General features: G+C 39.6%; 1 long non-coding RNA gene and 1 pseudogene across 1 annotated transcript in view; one reads left to right on the top strand and one right to left on the bottom strand.

The window, feature by feature from the left end:
* Window positions 1–712: 712 nt before the first annotated feature.
* Window positions 713–3,443, bottom strand: LOC140516931 (inositol polyphosphate 5-phosphatase OCRL pseudogene; annotated as a pseudogene).
* Window positions 3,444–3,571: 128 nt separating this feature from the next.
* LOC140516940 (uncharacterized) overlaps window positions 3,572–11,769 on the top strand; it is a 28,501-nt gene continuing 20,303 nt past the window's right edge. Inside the window, exon 1 of the long non-coding RNA XR_011971431.1 lies at window positions 3,572–3,655. This is a non-coding gene — a long non-coding RNA (uncharacterized lncRNA). The remainder of the gene's footprint in view (window positions 3,656–11,769) is intronic.

Here is an 11,769-nt window from a genome sequence, read left to right as displayed (position 1 = left end):
TCCAACTCATAATTGAACAGGAATTCCCTCTCTAACATTTCAGACAAATGGCTATCCAACCCCTGCTTGAACACCTCTAAGTAAAAGAGAGTTTGTTATCTTACAAGGTGATCTAGCTTAATTTTGGATAGCTCTAATAGGATTTCTTTCTTATGCTGAGCTGAAATCTACCTGCCTATAACTCTACTCACTGATCTAGGTTCTCTATCTAAGACTAAATTTACTTCTCTTTACACTTGGCAGTCCTTCAGTATTTGAAGACAGTGATCATTTAATCGAACAAACATTTATTATGCATCTACTACATGCTATGCTTTGTCTCCCTTAAGTTTTCTGTTGTCATGTGAGATGATGGAAGAAACTGTACTAAATTTGTACTAACCCTATAATATATACTAGAAATCAAATTTTTGAATAAATACTTCATATCAGCTCACTGGACATTTGTCTTCCTCAAGAAAGTGGGAGGTGGAAAGTGATTTTGGTTATTTGGTTTTTCTAGCTGTATAGATTCTGGATAGATAAGAAATGTAGGAAACAGTTTGTGTGAAAAAGGGTCTGGGACTCTTAGTGAACTGCAAGCTCAATATCAATCAACAGTGTGGCACTGTGGCCAAAAAGGACCCAAACTACCTTAAGCTGCATTAATAAAAGCACAGCATCCATAATGAGGAACTTCTGCGCCAAGAATGACTCTGTATGCTACCTTCACTCCAGGGCTGGAAGTCATCTTGGACTTTTTTTTTTTGGACTGTGAATACATCTCTTTGCCCCACAAAGATAAAGCACAAAACATCAAAACATGGGATTCTTTGGCTTGGCAACATGATGAGTCTTAAGTCCTCCGATGTACAGGATATGTTGCTAGTGTGTTGTGGATCAAGGGGTTCCTAGAAGACTCACTTTCCCTAATGTACTTTTAAGGTACAGATTTTCAAAAGCTAATAGCCCAAAAGCTGGAGTGTAGATCCCTTTGGAGACAAAGAGGAATGCTCTCAAATCAGTTCTGAACATTCACAGCCTGAGATTCCTTTGTCCTGGAACTTGGAGGTGAGCATGGCAAATGAGAGGAAGAGTTAATGTTTATCACCTCCAAGCAAGAAGCCCAAGAGAAACTGGACAGCACGTTGGTGATTGTTCTGGGTCTGTCTTGCCTTTGAATTGGGTGGAGGCCGCAGTAGAAGACTTGAGAAAAGATTGGCAAGCATATTGGCATTAATGTTGTTAGTTTCAGAGTGCCTTAAAAGTTCTTGAAGGAAAGCTACAAGGTACCAGAAAACGTTTCTGTGGCACTGTGGAAGGTGTGAAATTACCTGCTGGCAGAGTCGGAAGTCATGTGAATAGTCAAGGCATCGTTGATATAGTTCATAACAGATAACAGGCTCTGGCAGAGCTTCCAGGAAGATGAGGAGTGTTTCAGCTACTGAGAGATTACTGCCAGGTACTGTCTTAAGAATGCTAGTATCCAAGGAATCAATAATTTGCCGAACTTCTTTTTGTGATCCAGGGGTCTGGAACAAATCCTTCTGGTCACAGGCATGCTTATATAAGTGGTCTACTAAGAGCCAGAGTTCCTTGGGAATCTGAAGTGGTTTTTCGCTGACACTCTCCTCCAAAGGACTCACCTCCAAGTCTATGAGTTTGGTAACAGGAACTTCTCTGATTGGTCTTCTCATCTGGCACAAAGCCTCCAAGGATGTGCCACAACAACTACGGAGGTAAGTGCCACTAATGGTCAAGAAGTAATCTTTGCCTTGATCCAAGTGAAGGACAAGAATGTCTTTGATACTATTCTCACCTGAATTCAGGGCTGGCACACAATCTTTGCTAACATAAACACTCAAAGAAATGTCTAATGTCTCATTTGGCTGCAAGCAGCCCTCACAAGGCTTAGCCTGAAGCCATGGTTTGCAGTACTGCCTGTCACCAAGCTTAGAGATGAAGGAAAAGTGACAGGGAACCGGACCATTGTTGGTGACTTGGAATTTCTGCTTTTGTGGTTGCCGAAATTTCACATTTTCAAACACAAATTCTCTCCTGCTTAGTGCTATTGAAGGAAGAAAATAATTTTCCATTCTGTCCATGAGTTGAACACTGTCTTCAAATATTGCTTGGTATTTCCTGTCATCTATAACCTTCACTCCAATATGGAACAAAGAACTGACGGGTTTGTGGTCACTGATTTTTAGCCCCATGTGACTCTGGTAGCGGAGCTGATTAACGTTTGCCCCTCTCCAAAGGACTCGGTCACACCATGCTGGAATCCGGCACTTCCCACTGGAATCCCACCGGTCTGTTTTACTGTCAAACTTGTATGTGGGGATAAACCTAATTTCTCCTTCTGTAAAGTCAGCAAAAGCTTTCTTGTTTGTACGCTGAACATTCAGCTGGTCTAGCTTCAGGAGCTTCTGAAGGTCATTTCTATTAATCAGTCTTTTCACTTCTTTGGCATTATATATGTAAAGCCTGTAGTTCAAATCTCCTAACCAAATGACAATATCGTGCTTCATGATATTCAGGTGACCCTGCTTTGGGACAAGGAAACTCATTCGGGCACAGATGTCCTTATAATCCTGATTCCTACCTTCCACATCCTCCATCTGGGCAGCCAGGTGGGAATTGACAATGCAAAAGGTAGTGTTGTGGAACAGAAACCTCACAGCGACTGCTCCTTTGTTCCCCATCTTCCCCATGAGCCCGGTGCCCACCGTGTCGGTCACAACATCCTGGATGTGCACGCAGTGCTCCTTCCTGGCAAATATCAGGAGCATCATTCCCACCAGGCGGACCAGCTGGACCTTCTTGTACTTGGACTTGAAATGCAAGGCCTGCTTCACGGAGGCTAGCCACTCGTGCTCTCTCGTGGACTCCAGGTAGAAGAAGGCCTCCATGCTCAGGTCCAGCTCCTGGAAGCCGAGGCAGTAGATGTCCGGGGGGTCCCGATCACACCGGAGCCACAGTTCTAGGCCGCTGTCCGGAGCCTGGCCATTCACATTCCACGTTCCAACAAAGAACCTAAACTTGTGAAAACTGACGTACTCCTTTTCTCTCCTGGCTGCGATAACCCTGATGAGCTCCTGCCGCATTCTGGGCTGGAGGCTGGGTGACGGGAGCTTCCTCACGCCGCTGCTCACCTGGGAAGCTTCGCGGCTTGCGCTCCCCTTTCCACGTGGGAGCTCCCTTCTCCCCGGATGGGCTGTGGGGGGGCGTTCATCCCGAGTCTTCATCTGCTGGTACGGCACGCTTCTTTTCTTCTCCAAACTCATCGCTGTAAGATGGTTTCCAAATCCGAAAAGCCCTTCCTGCGCTGCAAGGATGCCCTAACGGAGACGGTCCAATCGCTCATCAGGGAGTTCAAAAAGGCCCTCCACCTTCGGCCAGTGCGTGTCTTCCTCGGTTGTGGGCGGTTCCATCTGGAGGGCTGGGGACTTCCGGGGTCACGTGGGCAGGCTCGACCAACTGACGACCGGCAACTTCCAACCGCACCTCGGGCGCTCCAGTCTCGGCACAGGCCCGTGCGTGAACTGTCGCGAGTCTTCAGGAGCTCAGGAGGCGGGGCCGAACGTGTCTGAGCTCTCTCAGTTTGAGCCCTGCGTCTGAGAATGGACTACATCTCCCAGCGGGCCTTGCGTTCCAACTCGGCCTTCACTTCCCGGTAAGTACTTGGCACGTGGGACCCCATGTTCCAGGAGACTCTCTCCTGGCTATGTTTGTATTGTGGTTTGGGGACAACCTGGGATTGGTGGAGGAGTAGGCTTTAAAAATGTTTAAAATATAAATCATTATTAATTAATTCATTATTATTAATTATTAATTTGTTTTTCAGTTAACAAGCATTAGTATTTTTCTCTTTCTCATCTCAAGTTGAAAAGAAAAAAAAAAAGAAAAAGACCAGAACCATTGTAACAATTATGTGGTCAAGGAAAACAAATTCTCTATACTGGCCATGTCTTCAGGTGTCTCATTCTGCAATTCCTCAATGATCCTCTGGAATCCGTTGGCTGTTTTACTGTTTAGAGTCTGAGCATTCATTCTGGATTTTTTTTTTTTTTTAATAATCTGTGCTCTCCAAATTGAAGAAAAGGGGTGGTGAGAAAGAAATAGATCTCCTTGTTGAGTGGATGACTGACATAGGAAGCAGTGATCATAAAGCACCAGCATGATTTTTTTTTTTTGGAAATAAATTCTACCAGATTAATCTTATTTTCTTTTTTTTGGCAGCTTTACTAAACTGTAAATCAGGGGACCGAAGACCTCCGTTAAGACCCTGCTTGCTACCTGTGTGACCTGGGGCAAGGCATTTAGTCTGGGCCTCATCTGTAAAATGGAGAAATTGGACTAGATTGCCTTTAGGCCCTTCCAGTTGTAAATCTAGAAATGATTAAAGCAAGGTTGACCTATCTAGATTTTTAGGAAAGTGTCTCATGCTAGACAGGATGGAGAGGTATAGGTTAGTACAATTATATGAATTCAGAACCAGATACATGGTCTGACCCAAAGAATAATAATTTGTGGCTGTATGTTCCATTAGAATATGAACTTATTGAGAGCAGAGAATTTTAAAATATTTTGGGTTTTTTTATATCCCCAGTGTGCAACACAATCCCTGGCACAAAGAAAAACCCTTAATAAATGTTTGTTGACTGTTTAATGTATCAACCTAGAAAGTTCTCCAGGGGAGTACTCAGGGATGAGTCCTGTGCAATCAATACCATACACAAAGGATGCTTATTAGATTATCAGCTTATCAGAAAGCTAGGTCAATTACTCAACCCATGGAAGATCAGAGCCAGGATTGAAAAAAAGACTTTGAAAGGTTGTAACATTGAACTGAATTGAATACATTGAAATTTAATAAGTGGAAAAGTAAAATTATACTTGAATTAGAAAAAAATAAACTTTTGGCCTGAGGGATGATATATAAGGCTTAAAATAAAAATACACGTTGTCACCCAGGACTTTTGTTTTTTTTCTTTCCAGCACAATGTCAGGCATTATGTGCAGACTTGTGAGGCCCCACAGAGATGCCTGTGAGCTTCCCTGATCTTCTGGTGGCTGTAGGCCTTAGACTGAGCCCCATTCAGGCTGCTGGGACCTGCCCTCACCATCTGTTTGTTCTTCTGAGACAGTTTCTGGCTCTCTTACCTACTTTAAATCTAACTGTGGCATGATAAGGCATTCATCTTAAGAAGAATGGCCTTTTTTTTTTGGTTCACTGTAAGCTCAGTGCTGATGTCATCCTAGGCTGTGTTAAAGGAGGCATAAAGTTCCTTAATATAGAGGTCATAGTTCTGCAGTACTTTATCTTGAGTACTGCAATGGAAAGAGAGCAGGATTTGGAGTCACGGGACCTCTGCTGAAATCCAGGCTCTTCATGACTTTGGTCAAACTACCTTAGCTATTGAACCTCATCAGTAAAATGAGGGGGTTAGAATACATGACCTCAAAGGTTCCTTTCAACTCTAAATTTGCAATCCTGTTGTGTTCAGCTCTAGGCATTGCATTTTAGGGAGGGTAATTGAGAATCTGTAGAGTATCCAGAGGAGGGCAGTCAGCATGGTGAAGGGCCTCCAGTTCAGATGGTAAACTGACTCACTTCTCTCTTCTGTCTCATGGATAGCTTCTTTGTGTCCAAGGAATATGACACGGACTCTTGGGTAGCTATTTTTGATATGAGGACTTGCTGTTAATGAATTATTTGAAAGACTTCCCAGTATCTACTCTACAAAATTTTTTATGAAATTGATTAAAAGTGGTGGCTAAACTTTGCTGTATTTTTCTTGAGTTAACCTCTCCTCACCTGAGGAAACGTTGTGATTCCAGATTCCTTTTCCAGTTCCTGGTGTTTTTTGTTTTTTTTTTTTGAGACCAGCTGAGTTACTTCTCATCTTTTGTTTTCTCTTAATGGTGTCTCAGTCTGCTTTTTTAATGCATTAAAAATATCATGTGTCCAAACTTGAGTTAAAATAATTCAGGTCAAACCAAATATCTCTTAGCTCATATTCTTTGACTATAACTTGAAATGGAAAATTAATGTGCTTATCAAGTTAATTAAGTTCAGGATTTGGCCTGAACTGTACTGCCTTATAGGGTTGAGTTTTACCATGTAAGTCAGAAACTAGGCAACATGGGTGTTTAACAGATATTCTTTCATTATTCTCCCTATGCCATTATAGCAATCTAGTTTGTACTCACAAAGTTAGAGATTTAAGTGAGATTGTATATATGTATACAGTTATCCCTTCCACATCACAATTTCTCCATCATGGTTTTGATATATTGCAGGTTGGCATAAGAAATTAAATGGGAATTTTTTGGGAGTTTTGTGGAAGCCACAGATGACACGTGAAAGCCAGCAGAAACACAGAAAAATATTTTTACTTAACTTTGACGTCTATATAGCCTATACTTAATACTTAACCCAAATTTTACAAGATGGTACTGTAAACATCCCATAAAAGAAAAAGAAAAAAATCAGACTTCTTTCTGGTATGAAGGGAGGATCAAAAAATTTTACACAAAATTTCTAAATCATGGCATGGAGGTGCCGTGCCTACCATATGGAAGAGATAACATTTAAATATATGTATACACATATACGTATAAATATATACATATACACAGAAATACATATATTCTCTCTCTATATGTCATATAAGAGGCAATGTAGTACAATGTATAGGATCAACTTGAATTCAGTTGTAATTTCTGATATTTACTCACTACGTGACCTTGGGCAAATTACTTAGTGCTTTTCACAGATTTCTAAGATTATGAACTGCAGAGAAAGTACAATGGTAGTTTCCTCATTGGGGATTTTCTTATATTAATGAAATTACAGGTCTAGTACCTAGCCATCTTTGTATATATTTATGTATACACATATTCATCATATACATAAAATAAATCTGTATATACAAACACACACAGATATGTATGTATGTATGTATATATATGTATATACATATATATATATTTGGAGAGACAGAGAAGGAGAGACAGAGACAGAACCCTTAAAGAGAAAGAAACAACTCCTAATTAGGTAAAACCTTGACTCAGTGCTTGAGTGAGAGGTTCATTTTTTTTTTTCTTGTCATTTCTCAATCCTCCCTTCTCATCTATATGGTTAAAAACCCTTCAGGAAATAATTAAGATAGAAACACTTCAGAAAATATGCTAATTTTAAAGCAGATTAGGATGAGAAAGAAGTTGGTGATTTGAATAGGGATATCGTTGCATGTCCTAATCATTTTTCTCTAAGCTTTTCCATAATGTTCAAGGTCATTTAACTGTTCTATTGACTTAGTGTCAGTGTCGTTTGATCTCTTAAACTAGGTGAATTCCAACATCTTTTCCAGTTCTCACATGCTTTGAAAAGGGAGGTATCAAATAAACCTAGACAGATTGAAGAAATTAACGGATGATAGAAGGGAAGAGAACATAAAAACTACAGATGATATAAAAGCTTTGGATGAAGACCTCTGACTTTTTTTGACACCAGACTTTGGATCTTTTGAAGTATCTGTGATCTCATCAATATAGGTATTTCCTGGGTCAAAGCAGTTCTGAGCTCTTTCAAACTTTTGTATTTGAGATTCTTGTCCATATCTTTTCATCAATCATTCATAGAGGATCTACTCAACATACCAGTGTCCTATCTCTGGTCTCTTGGAGTTATTTATTTTAAAAGTGGAATATGGGTGTAATGTAGTTTCTCTGGTGGATCATCAATTCCTCCACTGTTGGACACTCATGTTAAGATTGTACATTAAGAGTGTAATATAGTTAACCATGAGTTAAGTAATTGTAGACAGTCTAAAAATGGTTTGGTTCTTAATAACTTCTTCCTTTATTGCTGCTCCACCATCTTCACTGCAGAAACAGAGACTGGTCAGGATGGAGTCCTGGTTTGCATTTTTGTCCTCTTCAATGGTTATTATGGTCAAAATATTCATCAAATTACTGGTGATGATCTCTTTTTAAAGTTACAGCTTGCCCCTTAGATGGTCATAGCATCACAGAATTTCAGAATTCAGTGAGACTTCAGAAGTCATCTAGACCAATCCATTAAAGTCGAAGAATCCCTTCCAGCTATCTGACCTTTTCTGGAAGGCCTCCAGTGAGGGAGAAACAACTGCCCATTCCATTTTTTGGATAGCTCTCATTAGGAGGAATTTTTCCATAGATGAAGCCTCTATTTGCCTTTTTGTAACATCCCCATTATTTGAATTCAAGTATCTGAAACAGGATTGGAACTCAGGTCTATTTGGCTCCAAGTTCAACATTCTCTCCACTTCACCATCTAGCTGCCTTGGGTAGAATCACCATACTACTAGTCACCAAGACTTGACACTTTAGATTTCTCTCTCATTCTTAATAAACAACTAAATGCTAATCCTTATTTTTTTTACCTCCAAAATATCTGTTGCTTCTGCTCCCTCACCTTCCTTCTCACCACCCTCACTGAGGACCATATTGTTTCTCAACTTTCAGTCCTTTCCCCTTCCAAACCTTCCCACATACTGTCCTCGGAATAACCTTAACAGTGCATTGATCATGTTATGTCACTGCTGAAGAACTTTAATGGGTCCCCATGACCTGTTGAGTAAAAGCCAATTTCTTTACCTTGTCATTCAACACTGTTCCTTTTTTAGCTCCAATACACCTTAATAGGTTTTACCCATCATCCCCTGTATAAGCTTTACATTCTAGCCCAATTGAAATGTTCACCCTTTCAGAAGGAAATCTTATATTTTCCAGCTTCTTTGCTTTCATGTTCACACTGTTCCCAATATTTGGAATATACCTCATCTTGACTTCAGACCTCTCTCTGAGTAAATCCTACCCAACCTCTAGACAAAACTTAAATTTAACCTCCACCACAAAGCCTTTCAGGGCCACTTCCCCACTTTAAGGAATTTTTTCCTCCTCAGATCTCACATAGCACTTTGTGATCTGGGTATCAGTGGACTCTATAACTTTGTGTTAAACACTGGTTGTTTATATCCTAGTCTTATCTCCCTTCCCAAACTGTAAGCTCTTTGAGGGCAAGGACTGTGTCTAATTCATCTTTATATCTCAGTGCTTAGCACAAGCCTTGTATATGAGAGGTACTCAATAAATATTTTTCGAATGTGGTGGTGGGGCCAATGTAGATATTATGAGTTTAATAACTTTTGAAAGCTTTTGTTTGTATACTCTTATCAAAAGCAATCAAATAGTGAAAAGACAAGACAATCTTTTGCTGTATCATGTGAACCATTAGTGTTAAAACTCAGTCTCTTCCAGATCTCTAGATAATGGTCTTTGTAAATACTATTGCCAGACAAAAATGCCTGGAGCCCTTTCAACAGAGCTGTGGATACCCAGCATGCCAGACTACTGCAATTTCAAGATGTGAACCTTCTGTTTGTAAGTATTACTATGAAGACCAAGTACATGTATACCTTACTGTATATTTATTTATTTCCCCTCATGAGTTTATTTACAGGCATTCTTTAAGTAAATTAGTTTCCTGACATTGGAAACTTACAAAAGTAACCAATGGCCTAGAACCTCAAGTTTCAGGTTTATTTGGAGCATATTTATTTGGACTGGGATCAATCTTACATATTCTTCTTGATCTGCTAATTAGTGGAAAGTCAATATAAGGACCTCAGCAGAAGAGTGGAAAGATGGAAATGATGCTTGGCAGGGATGTGTTAGATGAAATGGAGCATAGAGAACTCTGAGGTATGGAAAGTAGTTTGAAGACTGTTATAATAATTCAGCCATGATGTCATTAAGTCAATCAGGCAACACTCTAATTTTTTTTGTTTTGATTCCTTCCATGGCTTCTTCTACGTAGGTGAAAGCTCCTCCTAAATGCCCTCAATGTATAAGTTGTGGTTTTCCACATTTTTTTCTCTCTCCCTCCTCTCCCCCTTCTCTTTTATCCCTTCCTACCTCCCTCATTGTTTTTCTTCTTCCCTCTCTTTTTTTCTCTCTGTCACGAGGAATTCTAGCCCGCAAGAATGGTCCATGGGACACTAAGAAAAAACTCTTTACTCTTCTAGCCTGTCTGCCTGGAAATATTTTCCTTGCAAGGCACACTGATGTCTATTTCCAAAACTTTTGGAGAAGCATAGTCATGAGTTTGTAACAAGATTGTTTAGTCTAGTTTAATACTCCACATTACACAGATGAATAAACCTAGGTCCAGGGAGTTGAGTGACTTTGTTAAAGTCACTCAAATAATTAATGGCAGAGTTTGGACTAGAATCATGGTTTCCTGACACTCAGTCATGTGGTCTTTTCAATTTTCCTTTCCCCTCCCTCCATTGCTTGCATAACTCAAAATGGAGTTTTAATCCATAACATAGGAATAGTTCAATGGGACATTAGGAAAAGTGTATTTATTGCTTTAGCTTACCTTCCTGGAAGCATTTTCTTCCAGGAGCTGTCTCAGTGTACCTACAAGCTAAGAAGTAATGTTCTCACACCAGCTTTACCATGAGGTTGCTCATATGGTGTCCAGTGGAACTATTAATTCCAACTCCTCTAATATAGAAAGGTAACCTAACCCAGTATTAGAAAGAATCCTGGACTGGGAGTGAGGGGACCGTAGTTCTTGTGCTAACTCTGCCATTAGTGTAGGAGCAAATGAACTCCAAGTCCCTTCCAGCTCTAAGTCTATGATAAGCCATTTCAACTTAGTGCCTCAGTTTCTCCATGTGTATGAAGTATGGTTATAATTAGACTAGGGGCTCTTAAACTTTTTTGTGTTTGTACCCCTTTAGCAATCATGTGAAATCTGTGGATTTCTTCTCAGAATAGTGTGTGTAAGCACATAAAATAAAATGCCTAGGATTATAAAGGAAACCAATTATACTGAAATATAGTTATAATAATAAATTATTATTATTATTAATAAATTATTAAAAAAAGTTTATGGACACTCCCTTAAATTTATCCATGGACATCTTGGAACTCCAGATTAAGTTAAGAACCTCTGGGCTAGATAATCTTGTTACCCAAAGTAAGCCTCTGTGACTCTGTTTAGGTTTTTGGTGGTTTAGAATGAGTGTAAATAGCAATTGTTTTCTGTTCTGGCCAGAACTTCTGAGGGTCTCCCCCTCAGATATCTTTGCGATGATAAATTGAGTCATCTTTTGTCTTAGCTCTTATCTAGCCCCCAGTTATTGAATGGGCATGACTTCACACAAACAGAGACCTGGGAAAGACCTCAATTTAAAAAGGCCAAAGTCACCCATTACATCTTGGGTCATTGCCATGTACAAGTCAAGACCTCACCCTCATGATGTCATTTGCCCTTTTTGAGAATGGAAAATGAACAAAAACAATAACAAACACGGAATATGCTTTCTAATAGTTTTGCGAATTTATTATCTTTTGACTTTTATAATCATCCAGCTACCCACACTTACAAAAGCCCTTTGTAAAAAGGACTTTAACTGCTCAAGCATATAGAATTAGATACATATGGACTACTTTGGGGGAAATTTGAGCTGCAAGACAACCATTCAAATAATTATTAATAAGAAATGATGGATTAATGTAATCAGATGACTTTAAAGGAAAAACTTAACTTTAATCGCTTTTAAAAGTATTTGACACACCATGGTCACTTGGAGAATTCATATAATATAGACGGGAATTGGCTGAGAGTGAAGGAAAAAATATGCAGAAGTGGAGGCTTCCACTTACGAGGAAAATACAGCCAGGAAAATAAACTAGAACAGCAAAGATACCTTTCTTGGTTTACTATTG

Source organism: Notamacropus eugenii, chromosome 1, assembly GCF_028372415.1.
Source record: "Notamacropus eugenii isolate mMacEug1 chromosome 1, mMacEug1.pri_v2, whole genome shotgun sequence".
NCBI classification, from domain to species: Eukaryota; Metazoa; Chordata; class Mammalia; order Diprotodontia; family Macropodidae; genus Notamacropus; species Notamacropus eugenii.
The sequence above is the reverse complement of the archived record's forward strand: the minus strand, read 5'-3'. Positions and strand labels throughout refer to the sequence as shown.